Source organism: Calliphora vicina, chromosome 3 (genome assembly GCF_958450345.1).
Source record: "Calliphora vicina chromosome 3, idCalVici1.1, whole genome shotgun sequence".
Classification (NCBI taxonomy): Eukaryota; Metazoa; Arthropoda; class Insecta; order Diptera; family Calliphoridae; genus Calliphora; species Calliphora vicina.
Genome location: NC_088782.1, coordinates 1,814,729 through 1,834,727, shown reverse-complemented (window position 1 = coordinate 1,834,727; position 19,999 = coordinate 1,814,729).

The following is a 19,999-nucleotide window of genomic DNA, read 5'->3' as shown; positions in this document are numbered from 1 at the left end:
TAAAAGTAGCGAAACTGTGTTAAATTTATATAAATGACAAAGCAAAACTAGCAAACATTGTCGTGTTTCCTTAAACCCAACTTTCTCTCAAATTACGAACAAAAATTCAAAACAAAAATCGAATGACAAAAAAAAATGAGATGAAAACAAGTCTTTTAAATGTTTAAACATGTTTGCAGGTGCAGTCAAACGAAATTTGTTCCACTCAGTTGACATAAACAAGGGGGCAGGAGGCATCACATTTACAAAATGTGGCAAATTAGAAACATTTGGCAACTGGAAGGACGAAGGATGTGTACGAATACGAGTACGAAATGAAAAACTTTCATGGGTTTTTAACAAGGGTGCTGGCTGACTCCAATGCACACACGAAAGCACATTGCTTAGACAGGGAGTAATGGCACAAAAGAACGAGAATAAAAAGAAAAAAACATAAAACGTTTTACTTAAAAATGCGTAAAATCTTATTTCGTCATGCATTGTTCTAAAGGGCGACAATTGTTGTTTTTATGTCACAGTCACAGTCACATTGCAGGCAAACAATGGACGAATAACATCACAAACACTTGTGTCATACAAACATATTGTTGTTGTTGTTCGTAATGCTGCTCCTGCTGCTGTTGTTAGTTACCAAGAGACATCGATATCGGAGTGAGGTAAGAAGAGATGCTAGAATATCTAATGTTTGACATAATGTCACACTCAAACACACATTCTACACAATGTTGGAGAGATTATCGAGCGAGCAAGCGGGCAAACTCCCCAAATATTTTGTGAATTCTATTGAAGCGAAAATACTGTATTTGACTGTTAAACATTGACTTGGGTGCTAAAGTTGAAAAGTTAAAGGAATTCAATGAATTTGAATGCTTCAATATATGCACATGTTACTCGAATACACACTCTAATTCATAAATACATTCATGCAGACATACAAACAGATACATACATAGATACATGTATGTAAATACGAAAATGTAGATGGATATTTTCTTTGCTGCACATTTGAACTTAAAACGAAACTTCCAAGAGTTAAATGATTTTTGGCAACTAAATTGTATGTAAATTCATGATTCATTAAATATTTTTACTAATACTTTAACAAGACCAATTTCTATTTAATTCTTCAAACATTTGTATCCTTGTTTTATTTATTCCAGTAGTATTTATAGTAAATCTCCCTTTCGTTGTAATCGTTACCAAAATACGTCCCAGCTCAAATGGCAATTTGTCACAATATGTGTCACATTTGTTACAGCAATTGCACGATTAACAATGCCACTAAAACGATTAGAACCAAGGTGGATGGAAGTACATAAAAATGCAAGCTATATTTTTGTTAAAGGAAAAATAAAATCCCTATTGTATAACAAATTTTGCTGTAAAAGGAGTATAGACCGTATTAATTGAATATATGTACCTTTTTTGTATTTTTAAGAGTTTGTCAAGCAAGTGTTTTTCCGGTTATTGTTAGAAGAAATCATATCAAAGAATGTTTTGTTTACTAACGGCCATTACTAAGTATCTTAGATAATTGTGTGATTCAATAGATGAATTATCTGACAGAATTCTATCCTTCTTTCTCTGCTGTGCAGATTCATATACTATATACCCTTAACCTTAGTACAATTGATTATAAACTATTTAATTTATATATCAAAATACAAATTTTAAATATTTTTAGGTAAACATAATTTATTTATTTTTTCCAAAGTTGTTTTTTTATTTTTTTGTAAAAATTTTTTTTTCGAATTGTTATTTTAAAAATTCTTTTTTTTTTAATTTTAAAAATTTTCTTTTTTTTTTTTGTGAACAAAAATTCGGGTTAAAAAATATTTTTTGCGATTTTGACCCATTGTAGGGCCAACTTACTGTTTCCTTATATACGTCGTAGCAAAGGTCTTTGAAATATCTATCATTAGATATCCATATTGTCTATATTAATGACTTAATAATCCAGATATAGGTCAAAAATCGAGGTTATCCTGGTTTTTTCCTCATATCTCAGCCATTTGTGGACCGATTTTGCTGATTTTAAATAGGAAACTTCTCGAAAGCATGTCTGACAGAATTATTATTAATATTTGGATCCCGAAGATATCTGGGGTATTCAGAAAATTGATTTCAACAGACAGACGGACATGGCTTAATCGACTCCGCTAAGCATCCAAAATATACTTTATAGGGTCGGAAAATTATATTGCGGAAAGACAAACTTATATACATATAAAATTCTCACGAAGGTGAAGGGTATAAAAAAGAACTTTTTTGGTGAAAGACAAATTTTCGTAATTTTTGGATGAAAATTTGTTTCAAAAGTATGAGATACGTTGAAAACTTTGTCTCGTTCTTATTTCATCAAACTATTAGAATTAGATTTGTGACCAGTTAGCTTAATACAATCTTCTGACTACTATATGCTTAACACAATCGTCCGTATACCAGCTACCACTTAGTTGTCATTCGAATAAAAATTATTCAAAGAAATAATTTATTTTTAATTTTTCCAATTTAGAATAAATAAATTATTCGTCTAATAAATCTATTTTCATGTTAAAATGTACAAAACTATTTCAAAATAAACCAGATCAATAGTTTATAATGTAATTCCAAGTTGGTTACATTGAAAATTTTATTAGAAATTACTTTCTGCGTGCATTTTCCAATGGACTTTGGATTAACACACCAAGATCAGAAGATTATGAAACTTAACTTAAAAACAAGAACCTTTTGAGTACTAAAGACCAAGGAAAAGCAAAACAAATTATTAATAATGGTTTAGTTTTAAATATATTTTATTAAATTTTTCGAATAATATTTTATACTCGTTATTCGAATTCGATATGGAGCCCCTCCAATAAATATTGTGACCCTCGCAAGCTATACCTGTGGTCCTTGCACTATTGTGAATGCAGCTTAGTAAGATTGACAGTTGACAATTAAAGTCCTGTCAACCTGCCTAAACGCCATGACAGTTTTGTAAAATCCTCAGCAGCATCAGCAGCAAAAAACAAACTCCTATATTTCGATAAATATTTATAACGTTTTAGAAAACATAAATTCTTTATTTTCCTACTTACGATCACCAAGCTAACCAAGTAAGTGCAACCTGCATTTTTTGTGCCCAAAGTTATTTATCTATGTATGTACACTAGACATGTCCTTAATAAATAGATTTGCTTTGGGTGGGTCTTATTTTGTTCATTAGTAGCTAAAACCAACTACTGCAAAATTTAAGTGCAATCGGATAACTAGAACACGTGCCGGAAATCGATTGAATGTTGTAAAATTGGGTAAATAATCCAAAGCAAATCTTTTTTTTAAGGGCATGTCTAATGAACACACATACACAAGTATAAATAACTTTGGTTTTATTTAGCAATAACAAACACCAACAAATTTCCAAACAAATGGCTAGAAATTTGTTTAAACGCATACGTGTCTCACTCATGGTGAGGGCATAAAAATATGTGTAAAGAATACAAGAATTTTTTGAATTTGAATATTTTTCCAGTAGATATTTTCAAACATGGTTTTGTTGTACAAAATCAATCACTAAATAAATTACAATCTTAATAAAAATAATATAAATCGGCATGCCAAACAACATTCATTTTAAATTAAAAACTTACTGACCTACCTAACGAAATCATTCCTTTTACTCTCTGAAGGTGAAAAGTAAACAAAAAAACCGACTCTGTCAACAACAAATCAGATACAAGAATAAGAAAAGATAAATTTATGGCTATCACAAAGTGGGAGGAACTTAAAAACTCTCAGTGATTTGCATTCAAATAGAAATACATTATTAATTCTACATACATATTTGTTAACTAGAAAATAGAACTTACCAAGTTACCAAGAAATCCACAAAGTATTTTCAATGATGCTTCAATGGAGTATTGTTGGAATAATAGTTATAGCTGTTGTAGAAATGGCGCGCCATGGCGGTGGCCAACAAGCAACCACTTGTTGCTGAATGTTTATTATCATTTTTCCACTCATACAAACATAATTTCCACTCATACAACATACTCATCAAAATAATCACACATACGAGTGTTGTTTTAGTTTTCACATAGTTTTTTTCTACTAATACATGCTCACCGCTTCACGCTGTGGTAATTACAAATCTGAGCTTCTCAATACAATAGGGAACTGTAATTCATGTTTTGTTTTTTTATTTTTAACACCGATTAGGAAAAACTAAGCTTTAAAGTCAGTTGTTGTCAACAGGTACATTCAGATTTCAAAAGGAAGTGTATTTTTTGTGTGACTTTGGTTTATGATTAAAAAGGCTACGGTGATTTTATTGTCATAATTTATAATTTATTACTATTAAGCTCTATTTCAAGGAAATATGTATACAACAATTTTCATTTAATTATTTCCATTGTAACTATTAAAAAAAACTATTTTTTGCGAGAAGATCAGAAATTGGATAAAAAATAAAATATTTCCTTTTTTTAAGTAGAGTTAAAGCTGTTTATTCCGGATAGTTCCGCTATGAAACTATATTTGGGTTAATCTCTCTAGTGTTCACTTTAAGGTAAATCAAAAACATCTTGCGCATTTTTGCGACAGCCATACATTTTTTTCACTTTTCCAGTATGAGCTACACATAGAAAAAATAAAATTTCCTTTTTTCAAGTAGAGTACATACATACATTTTTTCACTTTTCCAGTATGACTTCCACTTTTTCACTAAAGAAAATATTTGAAGAATGGGTAAAAAATTTACAAAATACACCGCAAACAAAACACTTGGTTTTTTATAATCGTTTATATATTTGAACTCATTTTTTATATGATTCATAAGTGAGAAGTGAACCCAACGTGATTTATTAATTTTGTCCAGTTAGATTTGCGATCTACCACACTGTGCGCTTAGGTTTCTGACAACTGAGTTAGATCTTTGACAGGAGAGTTTCCACTCTATGTCTATTCTCTATGACTAAAAATATTTTTTTATTTTTTCATATTTTCTACCAAAGTATAACAAGTAGTCCAACTCTTTGACAGCAGTACCTAACTATAAGCATGTATTAGTGAAAAGGTACCTAACTCTATACATGTGTTAGTAACAAAATTACACATGTGTTGGTACCTTTTAAATTTTCTCCAGGCAACAGAGTTCTATAAAAATGTTTTAAATTTTAATTTGTATGAATTTTCAATACCAAAAATTGGAACTCTGTCCTATAATTTAAATTCTACAATAACAAAAAATTGCATGTCAGAAATTCCAAAAATATTTTTTCTTGATTTGTGCAAAATAGAAACGTTTTAACAATGAAAATGTGCAAAAAGTGTTTTAAAAAAATAAAGAATAACATGTGTTAGTGTAATAATGTGTAAAAAACGTTATTTTTATCAAAATTTAAAAGTTAAAATTTCAAGACATTTCATTGGTTAACATTTCTCTGAACTCACACGGTACCCGTATATGTGAGAGAGTAATTTTAAAAAATTGAGAGTCGGACTACTTGGTATACTTTGTTTTCTACAAAAAGTTATTTATAAATTCAATGAAACTATTTTGATATTTAATTTTTTAAACAAGTAGTTTTATGGTAGAGTAGTAGTTGCTACACTTACGGTCATTTTCTTGTTCTTGTTGTTGTTTTGTTAATCATTTTTCCTCCTTCTCAAACTCTTTTGACACTTGTTAAGGGTTGCCGTTGTTTGTTTAACTGACATTTTAATGTGATGGGGTTTTTAGTGTGTAAATTATATAATTAATTACATTATTATAAATTGTGGTTGCTGGCAGTAGAAGAACACTTGCATAGCAAACAACATAGAAGATTGTAACAAAAGAAGCGAGAAAACAAAAAATTAAAATTTTATGTTTATGGTGGTGGTTTTGCAAACATTCAGTTAAAAAAAAACACGTGTTTTTAAATTTTTTGACATTTTTTGCAGCAAGTGTTCAGCAAGTCTTGGCTAATATTTATATAACCATATATGTATGTATGTATGTACGCACATTTATGAGAAAGATGAAATATGTTTTTTATTTTGTTAGGGTGTAATCATGTATTATAGGTATAAGAAATTTATTTTATTTTGGCCTAAAATGGACCAGTGGCCTAAAACAACATCCTCTGCCCTAAAAATGTACTTTGGAAAATCTGCGAAATATTTGACATTAAAGCGATAACAAGTTGAGCTAGGAATTAGGTATTAAATTATTAGCAATTTACCTATTTATAGAGGAGATTTTTTGGGGATTTCACAAAGGTTTTATCGATTTGTAATTATTCAAACTAAAAGCAAATTTTGATTGATTTATTTAAAATTGTTTAAGTATTTTTGTCTATATATGTAAATGAATATCAGTATAATTACACTGTCCAACAAATTGAGACTTTTTGATTGGAACAGAATAGCGAAACTGAAATGGCATGTTGAGTAAATCATTTATTTAGAATAAACGTATAGTAAAGCTGGTCTGATTTTTTTTTTATAGTGAGTCAAAGTTTTAATTTTTTGATCGAAGCTAGCATTATACTTACTGAAAAAAAAAGTTGTCTGAGAGAATTCTTATTGTCAGAGTGATATTGTGGAATTTTTATGGGGATCATTTTTGTTGAAGATCTTAATCCTCTATCTTCTCTCTCAAATTAATTAACAAAATTCGGCTGAGCTTTTTTTTATTTTTTTATATGTTTCCGAATCCGCCCGAAGTAGAACATACTCCGGAGATGTTGTCGGGATGTAAATGAGTTCCAAAAGCTCAATTATCTATGCCACTAATGCAGGCACGGATCCAGGTCAACCATTTGGGGGTAAATTAAAATTTGTTCTACATATTTTTTTTTACTATTTCATATGAAAACTTTTCGGTTGGGGGGGGATTTCTATTTCACCGCCTCTGGATCGGCGCCTGCACTAATGTAGATATAATGAGCATATAATTATTTAATATATCGCACTGGTTTCAAAATTTTTAAATTTTCACTTTTTTGCAAGAAATCAATGTGGTCATATCTACCCACTGTAATAATAAGAGTGTAATAGAAGTGTCTCTTTTTTTTAATTTCTCACACTAAACCAAATATATTTCCTTTTGGATGATTTTATAAAAAATAAAATTTAATATCGTACGTGACAGATATTTGAAAAATTTTGGATTTCCATCAAAGCTTAAGAATGAATGTGTTTTTTATCGGTTTCAAGGTACGAACAATGGTTTTTTCAGTTCATAAGTGGTGATTTTGACACAGAAGATAAAGATCGCCCAGGCCAGCCAAACAATTTTGAAGACCAAGAATTGGAGTCATTACTCCATGAAGATTGTTGTCACACTCAACAAGAGCTTGCAAAATCATTGGGACCTACTCAAGCAGCAATTTCAAAAAGTTTGCGAGCTGCAGTATTCATCCAAAATCAGGGAAATTGGGTACCAATTGAAGTCGAGAGACCTTGAAAAATAACGATAACCCGAAGCGTAAGAGATCATATGTAAAGCCCGGTCAACCAGCCAAATTGACACCAATTCTAAATCAGGCAATATAAAATGAAATTGCAAATTTTTTAGGGTCACGCTTATATCGTCAAATATGTGAAAGTTTGAAATTTGTTATGAATAATTTTTTTCAATTTACAAAAACAAAAATTTCCTCCAACATTTTTAAAAAACATCATCAATTTTACCAAAAAATTATTTAAAAATGAAACCAACAATTAACCAATTTTACAAAAAAAAATATTTTTTCTAAAAATCAACAATTTTACAAAAAAAAAATAAAAACTGTAAAAACCACACCAATTTGTTAATTCGAAAATTTAAAACAAATTTCGCCATTCTGTTACTTTTCCGGCGTAAAAATATTTCGGAAGGAATTGAATTCCAGAGACTTGGAGTATGAGCGTGTATTTTAAAATCAAAATACATACATACATACATACACTGAATCAATTAAGTCTCCGTACAGACATACTCATAATATAAACTAGCAATTTATGGTCACTTTTCAATACAGATTTAAACCTTTTTTTTATTAATTTTATAAAAAATCTTATAAACTAGAAATCAACATGGAAGAGCGTGGTCTTTTTACAATATCCTTGATTTCGGTAAGATTTTTTCCTTCATTTTGCAAGTTAATAATAATTTTCTGTCTATCCATTAAAATTTGCTTATTTTTGGATTCCCTGACAACAACAAAGCTGGTCCATTCCATGCACAGCCATTAAAATTAAGCAATTGCTCAGAAAGGAGGACCTACCACATATTAAATTCAATTAAGATTAATATTGGGATTCCTTGCCTTAAAACGGTTAACTGTACGGAGACTTTTTTGGTGATACTTTTCGTACAATTATTGAATTTATGTAAATTTTTATGTTTTTAATGAAAATGTTTGTAATTTTTTTATGTTGATTTCTAGTTTATAAGATTTTTTATAAAATGAATTAAAAAAAGGTTTAAATATGTATTGAAAAGTTACCATAAATAGCTAGTTTATATTATGAGTATGTCTGTACGGAGACTTAATTGATTCATATGTATGTATGTACATTTGTGCTGGCTTTCGAGGGACTGTATACATTTCTGAAAGGGCATTTTATAAAAGTCTCACGCATTTATGTAAGTCATCTCCTTGCCTGCCCTAATATTTAGCATTTTATTTTTATTTATTTAGGCTCAAAGTCGAGATTTTAGTTAAATAAACAAAAACGCAATCGCTATCACATCGAATGATACAGAAACAAAAGAACACACATTCAAATATATACTCGTGCAAATCTCAATATTGTTTTTATTGACAATATACTGAAACACATAAACAATATGTCAGTCAATTGTTGCCTTTTTTGTATGAGATACTCACATCAACTCACACACATAAATGGATAAATGGATGTGGCAAATGACATTAAAATAACATTGCAATTTTTGGAAAATTTTACACAAAAAACCACATCTTTTCCCAATCACACTCACACACATTCACGCAAATTTATAGACACACGCACACATAAAACCAAGAACATCCCAACTCATACACACGTACACAGTTACTCCAACCATTATATCCTACAGGAAACAAAGAGCACAGGACAAACAAACAAACATTTATGGTTGTTGAGTTTTATTTATTTTGGAATTGATTTTCACATACAATCGAATTGGAAACAATTTGCCAGTACTTGTGGGAATTTTATTGTACCTCAATGGGAATGACCATTATTATTTGTTCAACATCATGTGGTGTAGTTAATTGTGTCGGGAGATGGCGTGAGGGGGAGTTGTTATTTAAGGAATCAACAATATACAAATTTAACGTCAATAGGAAAATCCATAAACATTTTCTCTGATAATGTGAAAAATTGCTAATTATAAAAAATTTTAAACTCCAAAAACTACCGATCAAAAATTGGTCTGAATACACATGTAGTTGGAATGAAATAACAAATTCTTAACATTTCAGTTTTAGAATCTACTTTTTTTACTTAAGCTGATAAAAAAAATTACTAACAATGCATTTATCTTGCTATTTTGCGAAATTTATTTAAATAAACAAAAACTATTTTTAAAGAAAAGAAAAGCAACAAATCTTTTATTTAAGGTTTGTTTTCAGTTCTGTTTATTTCTGTGTGTACTTTCTCCGAGGAATCTTTTTTATTATTTTATTACAAGAAAAATTATAAAAAAATAGTTTCTTAACTGAAAATACAATAAACGATAAGATACGTACAACACATACTTAGTACAAACATACAGAGTTACGTTTTATCACTTTCTTGCCCTATTGTTGCAAGTACCACTTCAACGTGCAGTAAGTAACAAGAGTGTTTTTAATTTTTTTCTTGCCTTTTTGTTCGTATTTTAATGCATGTATTAAAAAATATTTTTCGAAAAAATACTTGAGACTCCTTCTTTAATTCCTTTTTTTTCATCTGTATGTTTCAGTGTTGCTGTTATTGTTCGTGTGTACGATATTGTTTGGTACTGTTGGAGTTACTGTTGTTTGATGTTGTTGTTGCTGTTTGAGTATAACTGATGCAAAGACAAGATGAGGCTTAAGTCAGATTTTTTACATGATATTTAACATAAACACACAACCGCTCAAATACATACATACACATGTATATATAAATACGAAATCGGTGAAAAAATGTTCTTTCAAATAGTCATTGCTCGAAATAAATGTTTCATGTTTCTCCAATTTGACGATTTCGTTAATAGCAACATATGCCAGAGTTTAGCAACATGTTGCTGGAGTTATCAACATGTTGCTAGAGTTTAACAATATGATGCTAGAGTTCTGCAACATGTTGCTGGAGTTATCAACATGTGGCTAAAGTTCAGCAACATATGGTCAGAGTTAGCAACATGATGCTAGAGTTTAGCAACATTATGTTAGAGTTTAGCACCATGATGCTAGAGTTTAGCAACATGATGCTGGAGTTATCAACATGTTGCTAGAGTTCAGCAACATGATGCCAGAGTTCAGCAACATATGACTAGAGTTATCAACATGTTGCTAGAGTCTAGCAATATGATGCCAGAGTCTAGCAACAAGATGCTAGAGTTTAGCAACATGTTGCTGGAGTTATCAACATGTTGCTGGAGTTTAACAACATGATGCTAGAGTTCTGCAACATGTTGCTGGAGTTATCAACATGTGGCTAAAGTTCAGCAACATATGGTCAGAGTTAGCAACATGATGCTAGAGTTTAGCAACATTATGTTAGAGTTTAGCAACATGATGCTAGAGTTTAGCAACATGATGCTGGAGTTCAGCAACATGTTGCTGGAGTTATCAACATGTTGCTAGAGTTCAGTAACATGATGCCAGAGTTCAGCAACATATGACTAGAGTTATCAACATATGACTAGAGTTATCAACATGTTGCTAGAGTCTAGCAATATGATGCCAGAGTATAGCAACATGATGCTAGAGTCTAACATCATGATGCTAGAGTTTAGCAACATGTTGCGAGAGTTCAGCAACATGTGACTATAGTTTTGCAACATGATGCTAAAGTTCAGAAACATGATGCTAGAGTTCAGCAACATGTTGGTAGAGTTTAGCAACATGATGCTAAAGAATAGCAACATGATGCTAGAGTTATCAACATGTGGCTAAAGTTCAGCAACATATGGCCAGAGTTAGCAACATGTTGCTACTAGAGTTATATTTTTGCTAGAGTTCAGCAACATGTTGCTAGAATTCAGCAACATTTTTCTAGAGTTCAGCAACATGATGCTGGAGTTATCAACATGTTGCTAAAGTTCAGCAACATGATGCTAGAGTCTAGCAACATGATGCCAGAGCCTAGCTAGAGTCTAACATCATGATGCTAGAGTTCAGCAACATGTTGCTAGAGTTCAGCAACATGTAATTAGAGTTTTGCAACATGATGCTAGAGTCTAGCAACATGATGCCAGAGCCTAGCTAGAGTCTAACATCATGATGCTAGAGTTCAGCAACATGTTGCTAGAGTTCAGCAACATGTAATTAGAGTTTTGCAACATGATGCTAAAGCAACATGTTGCTAGAGTTCAGCAACATGTTGCTAGAATTCAGCAACATTTTTCTAGAATTCAGCAACATTTTTCTAGAGTTCAGCAACATGATGCTGGAGTTATCAACATGTTGCTAGAGTTCAGCAACATGTTGCTAGAGTTCAGCAACATGATGCTAGAGTTCAGCAACATGATACTAGAGTCTAGCAACATGATGCCAGAGCCTAGCTAGAGTCTAACATCATGATGGTAGAGTTCAGCAACATGTTGCTAGAGTTCAGCAACATGCGACTAGAGTTTTGCAACATGATGCTAAAGTTCAGAAACATGATGCTAGAGTTCAGCAACATGTTGCTAGAGTTCAGCAACATGTTGCTAGAGTTTAGCAACATGATGCTAGAGTTTAGCAACATGATGCTAGAGTCTAGCAACATGATGCTAGAGTCTAGCAACATGATGCTAGAGTCTAGCAACATGATGCTAGAGTCTAGCAACATGATGCTAGAGTCTAGCAACATGATGCTAGAGTCTAGCAACATGATGCTAGAGTCTAGCAACATGATGCTAGAGTCTAGCAACATGATGCTAGAGTCTAGCAACATGATGCTAGAGTCTAGCAACATGATGCTAGAGTCTAGCAACATGTTGGAAGTGGTCATGAATAACTATATGTTTTCTGCATCAATGTTTTAGTTCATATTTAATAATTTCATGATTTTCGCTATATTGTTGATAATATTGTTACGAAATTGTACTTGAATTCAAATATTACGATTTTAAGGGCTGATTTAAAAAAACCGGTTAACCGGTTAACCTAAAAACCGGTTTTTCTTCGAAATCTCGGTTTTTTGCGAACCGGTTAATTTAAAATGTTGATTTTCGGTTAACCGGTTTATCCGGTTTTTATCACTCGGTTAACCGGTTTTTAAAATTTAGGTTTAAAATTAAGAAATCTCATGGTTTTGTGCATTTTTTATATTCATTGTACAAACATTATTGGTCTGATTTGAAACCTAAACAGCTGATTTACAATATAAACCTATTTAGATTGATATCTTTAAGAATTACAATGATTCTAAATAGTAGAGGACGATGAGTTTACTTAAAAACTATTTCAGAATAAATTGCACATAATCAAACTATAAAAATTAAATTCCGCAGAATTCTAGAAGTTAAGCAAAATCTTAATAATGATTCATTATAAACTTAGTGATGATTTTACCAAACGTCAAGTTGAATTTGATGTGCATACCTTCTTTCAATCAATTTGACTTCATTAGTGTGTTTTGTTCTTAAAATTTTATTTTATTATTCATTTCGATAGCTTAGTGTACAAAGTCCTTTTCAGAAATAACAACGTTCCAAAATCCATAATTTGAAATATTTTGAAATCTGATAATGGAGTTTTATTAATTATTTGGTATGATTTATAATGACAAATAATCACAGCTAAGAAGAAGTGCGTTTGCATCTTATAGGTCCTTTTTTGGGACTTCCTACATTTTCTGTTCCATATCAGAAAAATTTTATGAATAAACCAATAATTAAAACAATTAGTAACATATTTATACCCAATTCCATTTGACTGAGATAATAATTTTGAAATTTTTACAAAATAAAATGGACTTAGCACTTTTGTATATTCATAGGTATTTAATATTAACCATTCCTGACTACTAAAAACTACAAATTTTAAAGCTGTATATACTTTATTGGACATTTTATGTTTTCTACATATATATGACGGTTAACCGGTTTTTTCGATGTCGGTTAACCGAAAAACCGGTTTTCTAAAAAAGCCTAATTTTCGGTTAACCGACAAACCGGTTTTTTAAAAAGTCGGTTTTTTATAAACACTAAGCATAATGCTTTCAAATAACAGTGCTGTAATAGCAAACTGTAACATATCTGTGGGCATTATTAAAAAAAGCTTTCAGTTGACCATTGATCGTATGTTGGCAACGCTGTTTGAATTCGAATATTCAGTTAAGGAACATTGTAGAAATAGAGCTTTCTAGATGGTAATGCAGTGTTATAAATAGTGGCAGAGGTTGCAGTCGTTAGTGAGTTTATCAGAGACGCTTTTCGAATAAACATCAACTGAGTGCCTTGAAGTGTGTTGTGTTTTTCAAGTAAATTCGTGTACATTATAAATTGTGTCTCTATTTCTGAGAATTTACAAACGTGTATAAATTAATTCTGTTATTGTTGTACTTTTGAATAAATAAAGAGTTGTTACCATTTTCAAACTACTAAACGGCTTATATTTGCAATCAAAAGTATCCGGTTTATTTAAAGGAAATAAACCAAACGTTTTGAAAAGGTTAAAACGTAACAATATGATTGATTCTGAACGATGTTATGTTTGTGAAAATTCAAACTACACCCAAATTATGATAACTATAAAAACGCGTAAAGTAATGAATTGACTTTTTTGGTCTTGTAATATTAATTTTCCCAAACAGAGACATATAATGTTCAAAGTCCTTAATAATAAGACAAATTTCCAACCGATTTTTTACTTTTTAGATAGATAATAAAGATACAATTATGTTTAAATGCGAAATTTAATATTTAATTAAAATATTTTTTGGAAAAAACAAAAACTAATTTCAGTGCCGATTTGAATTAAATTTTCAGAGTTTGGCAATAAATCGAAGACGTAAATATAAACACAGGACACTTATCAGTTGGTCCTCGTTTTTGTGTGTATAAATGATAAAAAATGAAGAACTCGCTAAGAAAAAAAAAAGATAAAGAAAGAAGAAAAGAAATGTTGTATTCTTAATACGAGTACTATAAAGTACAAAAGAAATCTGTGTTTAAGTTACGACGATGTAAAAAATGTTTTTATTGCATTTCGCGAATATACTCGTCGCATAACAAAATACAAAAACAACCGAAAGAAATAGAATATTGCGATAAAAAATTAAAAAAAAAAAATAAATTTCATACTTTACTAACAAGTAAATCAAAAAAATGTTTTAAAAATGTGTACGTTTGATATAGAGAAGCGAAACAAATAAAAAGAAAAAAAATCATAAAATAATATAAAGCTGAAAGGTGTATATTCAAACACCCTCATACTTCAGCGTAGTCGCAATTCTGTGGGTCCTTTGCAGGCACAGGGAAGGTATGCTAAGCGAACATAAGGCTGAAATAAGTAATTGTTTATATTAATATGTAGTAGAATGAAAACATTTTATTACAGCAACTCAGTCTTTCAGCTGTAAGTACTAGCAATCTGCAGAAAAGTATGGGGACTAAATAAAATATTCAAGGTTTAATAGATGCCTAAATAGAGTTGTCAAACCGGTTTTCGAATTATTCGAAAAACCGGGTTTTTTTTCCAATTTTACGGTTTTTTTAAACCGGTTTTTACAAAAGGACGGTTTTCGAGTTATTCGACAAACCGGTTTTTTTGTCTCGAATTATTCGACAAAATCGAATATTTTTTAAAATTTATTTTAAGATTTTATGCGATTATTTTTAATAATTTTAATACAACAAGTAAGAGAGCTATATTCGGCTATGCCAAATCTTATATACCCTTCACCAAATTATACTTAAAAATAGTTTTTTATTTTTTTTGAAAAAAAGTTTTTTTAATTTTTTATTTTTAAAAAATCTTTTTTGGGGAAAAATAATTTCGGACAAAAAAATTCCAAAAAATATTTTTCCGATTTTGACCCCTTGTAGGGTCCAACTTACTATGGCCTTATACATATGTATATGGCGTTGCACAGGTCTTTGAAATATCTATCATTAGATATCTATTGTCTATATTAATAATTTACTAATCCAGATATGGGTCAAAAATCGAGGTTGTTCTGGTTTTTTCCTTATATCTCAGCCATTTGTGGACCGATTGTCTCGATTTTAAATAGCAATCGAGCCGGAAGAATTCCCGATATATTGATGTATGAATACGTATGTAAGTTATTTGGGGCCACGGAAAGTAGTGGCGGACAGACGGACATGGCAATATCGACTTCGCTATCTATAACGATCCAGAATATATATACTTTGTGGAGACGCAAATTTTTTTCGAATTATTCGAAAACCGGTTTTTAGAATATGTCGAATATTTGACAACTCTATGCCTAAAGTAAAACTTTTCTTCGAAAATGTTGATTTTTGTACCAACAAAGCGTCCTATGCGGGAAAAGCAGGGAAATTGGTTAAAATACGAATTGAAAGACGATTTTGTATTTGATGTTTGAATGCTATAAAAGAAAACAATTTTTTAACCGAATCCGATCCAGTATGATTACCCGAAGCGTATGATAGCCCGACCAACCAGCCGAATCGACATCAAAGCCAAATATCCATGGCGCTAAGGTAATGCTCAATATTTGGTGCGAGCAAAAGGATACTATAATTATGAGATGCTGAAATCTAGCCAGACCATCACAGGGAACCTGTATCGAACTCAACTGATTCGTTTGAAGCGAGCATTGGCCGAAAAACGACCAGAATATGCGCCCAGACATGAAACTGCAATATTCCATCATGACAACACTTGGCCACATGTTGCAATACCTGTTAAAAACTATTTACAATGAAGTGGTTGGGAAGTTTTGCCTCACCCGCATTATAATCCAGACCTTGCCCCGTCCGACTACAATTTGTTTCGATCGATGCAGAACACTCTCTCTGGGATACGCTTCACTTTGGAACAGAGTATCCGATATTGGCTTAGTTCTTGGTCTCAAAAGATGAGCAGTTCTTTTGGCTCGAAATCCATATGTTGCCAGAAAGCTGGCAGAAGGTCATAGGTCATAAAGAGTTTCCTCTGTGGTTGGAAACTTTGCCACTAAAATAAGAAATCGGATGTCAGATGACTTATTGAATGCCACAGTTATTTTGAAAACTAATTTTTTAAAAAAATAGTTCTATGACGAACATTATTTGTATTAAATAATATTTAAAAAAAAAAGTTAAGCAGAATAAATTTCTTTGAAATTTTTTGTTTCGATTCGTTTATGTAGGCTTCCTACATACTTGTGTATATGTAGAAGAGCAATGGCTGATGTCTACATATTGAGATTTATGCATTTTGGTGGCATACATTCCCCCATTAGATTGTTGTTAGAATATTGTCTTCGCTTTCGCGCCTTCTTTATGCTGATATTCTACAGTTTAAGCTTCAAAGTAAAATGCTTGTTGCTGCTGCTGCTGTTCTTGTTGTTGTAGATGTTTCTTAAGTGGTCCTTTTATGCTTTGTTGATTTGCACAAAATTATATACATATATATATCCTTCACAGCCTTTCAGAAGGATATCATCTTCAATTTTTTATTTTATATCATCAACATACATACATCCATACAGATACTTTTTTAAACCGTATTTTTTTTTCATTTTAGCGTTCGCTAACCAACCAGTTGTTGTCAAGGTAACTTTTCTTATTTTTCTCAGCAAATTTATTCCACTCATTCAATTTATTCCGTTTTTTCTTATTTTATTTTTAGTTTTTTTTTTCCATCATACAAATTCAAGTCAAGTTGAATTGTTGACAATAGCATCCGCTGATGAAAAAAAAAATTATGAACAAAAAATGGAAAGAAATCGCAGCTACTTAAGTTGTTATTTATTAAAAAAAAATATATGTATAAAAAATACGTAAAAAGAAAACGAGTGTATGTACAAGTGAGTAGTCAGAAAAAAAGTACAAAGAAAAAAACTTCTTGGAAAATTTATTTAAAAAAAATTTGCATTGGAAAAAATTTAAATGATTTTGAGAATGTTCACATCAAACGTCATGATAATTTTAAGAAGAGTTATTGAATTACTTCAGTGTTGGGATTACAAAATACTTTATTTGTTGAAAATAGGAATATACATATGTAGTATGTACACGCAGAGAAAAAATTTAATTGGGCATGGTTACTGTAACCATTTAAATAGTGTTACAATATTTTTAACAATATTATAGTCACAGTAACTATTTATGTACATGATTGTGGTAACCATAATATGGTTAATTTATGATTCACATGATTGTGTCAACCATATATGTATATGGTTACAGTAAACAAATATATGTTTGTGGCAACCATATTTATACAGTAACCATGCCCAATTATATTTTTTCTCTGCGTGTATATGCCAAAACCTGGATTCTAAGATGCACTAAAATTTTAGGGACGAATCATTCGATCCCTATTATTTGCCAAAATAACTGCTCATCTTTTGAATGCAAGAACGAATCAAGCCAATATCGGATTCTCTATTCCAAAGTGAAGCGAATCCAGAGAGAGCATTCTGCATCGATCGAAACAAATAGTAGTCGGAAGGGCATCCACTTCATTCTAAATACTTTTTAATAGGTATTGCAACATGTGACCGAGCTTTGTCATGATGAAATATTACGGTTTCATGTTCGAACGAATTAGTTGCGATCGTTACATGTTCCCTGTGATGGTCTGGTCAGATTATTCTTAGTTCTATTTGGACCTCGTTATAGTTAGCAGCTTATATTTCAAATGTTTTGTATTATTGTTTATTTATTTACAATTTTATTTTTGTGGTGATTGAAGAAAATGTGAGTATTTATTAGGGTATTCAATCGATTAACCGTTAATCGGTTAACCGATTAATTTTGGACGGTTAACTGTTCGAATAATTTGAAATTGCCGATTTTCAAATAACAAATAAACCGATTAATTTGTGTCGATTAACCGATTAACCGAAATTCCTTTTTTTTGCACTTTAAACAATTTGTTTGTATTTATTTTTCCGTTTCAATTCAAATACAAATTTCAAATTAAAATTAGATATTTTTGAACATCCAATAAATATGATTAGTGAGTATGTATAACAACTGACATATTTAATTTACATGTATTTGAAACTTTGTTTGTATGTATTTACATGTATAGACGAAACTTTTTTTTTGAAATGAGTCTTTTATCATAACTAAACGAAACTATTAAATTAATCAAAATCTAAAACAATCCAAAAAGGAATATTCTTTATCATGCTTTTGATTTCTCCAACATATACAATCAGCGAGAGAGTTTTTTTTACAAGAAAAGTTTTATTAAATCTAAAGAAAAAAATCGTTTAAATTATATTCTTTTTATAAAAGATTATTTCAGAAGATCTCACTAAAACCCTAAAAAACTCACACATGACATATTACTATTTCTTAAATAAATTTTCAACAAATCATGCGATTTCAGAAATATAAATAGTAGAGGTTAATATCTTTCTAATCTGTATTTAACCCAAATTTTTACTTATCAAATATACGAGAAAACATGAATTTTTATTTTGATGTCTACAACAAAAAAAAAACACTCTCAAACAAAAAATTATTGACTTTGTTTAAAACTGATGAAACTATATGAAAGATTATAGAACAGCGCATATTTTGTATTACTCAGTTCATAAAACAAGGATTTTGAGTTATGACGTTGTTGCAGCAAATATGTTTACAAAAATGATCTCAAATTACTTATTTGCTGTTTTTTATGTTTTTGTACACAAAATTCGTTGTTCTATTTTCAATTTAAAATGAAAATAGAAATTATTCGGTTAATCGAATAATTTTAAATTAACCGATTATTAACCGAATAAATCTAAACCTCGATTAATTATTTTCTCGATTAACCGATTAAACCAGAAACCCGATTAATTGAATACCCTAGTATTTATACATTTTAAAAGGAATAAAATAAGAAAATTGTGTGTATAAAACAATTGTTACTGGAAAAGCGTTCATTTACTTTTTACTATTATTGAGAATTTAAGAGAGTAATTTTGTAAATTTTGATTTTATTCTCTCGTTGCAAGTATTTACTGGGAAAGTAAATGAACAGACCTATAATCTTTCATATATTTTATTCTCTCGTTGCAAGTATTTACTGGGAAAGTAAATGAACAGACCTATAATCTTTCATATATTTTTATCAGTTTTCAAAAAAGTCAATTGTTTTTTGTGTTAGAGTGTTTTTTAGTTGTAAACATCAAAATTAAAATTCATGTTTTCTCGTATAATTGATAAGTAAAAATTTGGGTTAAATACAGATTAGAAAGATATTAACATCTACTATTTATATTTCTGAAATCGCATGATTTGTTGAAAATTTATTTAAGAAATAAAATGTCATAAAACATTTAAAGACATTTTTCTCGAAACGACTTTTTTAAATTATGACGTTGTTGCAGCAAATGAGCGATGTGTGAGTTTTTTAGGGTTTTAGTAAGATCTTCTGAAATAATATTTTATAAAAATAATATAATTTAAACGATTTTTTTTCTTTAGATTTAATAAAACTTTTCTTGGAAAAAAACTCTCTCGCTGATTGTATATGTTTCAGAAATCAAAAGAATTATAAAGAATATTCCTTTTTGGATTGTTTTAGATTTTTATTAATTTAATAGTCTCGTCTATACATGTAAATACAAATAATGTTTCAAAGACATGTAAATTAAATATGTATGTCAGTTGTTATACATACTCACTAATCATGTTTATTGGATATTCAAAAATATCTAATTTTAATTTGAA